Here is a 1,980-nt window from a genome sequence, read left to right on the forward strand (position 1 = left end):
CCCAAGCCCAGCAGGGAGGGCTCTGTACCCAGCATTTGGGGCTTGTGATCTATTCCTCTGGACTCCAAAGGTCTGGGACTGACCTGCCCCCACCCCCCACACCCCTGCAGCCCTGTCACTCACAGCGCACAGCCCTCCCTTAGGCTTTGGTGGCTCCATTCCATACCAGCAGCAATGTCCCTTGTTGGGTGGCCCTTGGTCTTGGCATCTCCAGTAACTTGGAGTCTCTGGTGCAAGGGAGGCTTCAAGATTAGGGCTTCATACAGTGGCTTCTAGGGCACAGGGACTCCACAAACGTCCAGCCTCGGCTGCTCTGCATGGCTCTCTGTCTTGTATCTTTTGCCTTTAGAACGAGTATCCTGCAGACAGGGCTTAGCACACTGCCAAGTTCTACTGCCTATTCATGCTGTAGCTGGGCCCCCTTGGACCACAACTCTGTGTGTTGACCCCCAAGGAAACCCTTTCCCAGGCTGTTGCTTCTGAAGAGCAAGGAACCCCTTCAGCCTAGGCTTTCCTTAAATGAATTCAGATCCCGTCAAGGTGGAGCTTCCCATGGGTGGGATCTTACCTCCAGGATAGCCTTGCTATCGTCCCAGGACCGTGCAGGAGTTTTTACTTCACAGGCTTCTGGTATCGCAGTTACTTTCTCAAGCCTGAATGCTCTCTCTCCCTGATGTTTCCTCAAACAAACCAGCCCCTTTACCTTCAAACTTAATCCCACAGGAGGCCTCAGGACACGGGCAGAATGCAGACAGATCCTCTGCCAAAATATGACACCATTGGGCCCTTCCTAGTTCTTGATAGAGTCGAGATCTTTATCCCTTGCCCCCCCCTGAAGCCTCATGATCCCAGCCTCGTTCCACTCTTATGGAATTCAGAACTGAGATCTAGGGAATGGCACCGCCCATCATGGCCTGAGTATCTCCACATCAGTTAACTAACAAAGACCTCCACAGTTACAGTGCCTGGCCGGCCTGATCTGGGCAGTCTCTCACTGGCACCTTGGCATTCCCATCATCTTCCAAGCTCCTACTGGAGCGGCCCATGACTTGGTTGTTTCTTCCTGTTTTCCAGTTCTGAGACAATGTGCCTCGACAGGCAATCCCAGGTTCCAGTTCTTTGCTGTAGGGAGCCGAAGCAGCTGGGCCCGGCATAGCCACACATTCTTTAGGGGCCATCCAAGGGCAGTTTAAAACGGAAAGGAAAACAATTGCTCTAAAGTGGAGATGAGGAGCAGAGGGATGGGATTATCGGGCCCTCCCCTGGGGGTGGGGGTGGGGGTGTGTGGTCTAGCCAGTCTCTTCCTGGGGCTGAGCAGGATGGTGCCGACTCAGACCCTCCCCCCATTAGTCGATTTATTCCAACAGGCAGGAACTTATATAGGACCAAGGTAGGGGAATGGGAATCTTAGGATGGGGGACAATCTTGCATCAGGTCTGGCTGAGTCTCGTGCCCCCCCCCCCCCCTTGGAGGTTACAGGTCAGAGAGAGGTTGCCAAACTCTAGCCAGGCTCAGGAGCTTACACTGGGCCTCGCATGCATCTGAGCCTTTCTTAGGCCCAACATGGGATGAAGGGGGGAGGCGGCTTTTGCAGGGTGTGCACAGGCCCCGCCTAATCTCCAGGGAGAAAGAGAGGGCTACAGGAGGAAGGGAAAGCCGGGAAAGGAAGAAGGGGGGTAGGAAAGGGGATAACAGGAAACCAGCAGAGAGGAGAGGAGTGTGTGTGTATACATGTAGGAACATACATGAGTGTATATTATATATTATATATACACATGCATGTAGGAGTATCTATGTATGGAACATACGTAGATATATGTATATTATATGCTACATATTATATATTATGTATATATCTGTGTATATATACATATAGGAACATGTGTGTATATATGTAGGAGCATATATTTATGAATTTATAAACACATATATGAGCATTCTCTCTCTCTCTCTCTCTCTCTCTCTCTCTCTCTCTCTCTT

The sequence above is a fragment of the Mesocricetus auratus genome, unplaced genomic scaffold (assembly GCF_017639785.1).
Source record: "Mesocricetus auratus isolate SY011 unplaced genomic scaffold, BCM_Maur_2.0 Super-Scaffold_100008, whole genome shotgun sequence".
Taxonomy (NCBI): Eukaryota; Metazoa; Chordata; class Mammalia; order Rodentia; family Cricetidae; genus Mesocricetus; species Mesocricetus auratus.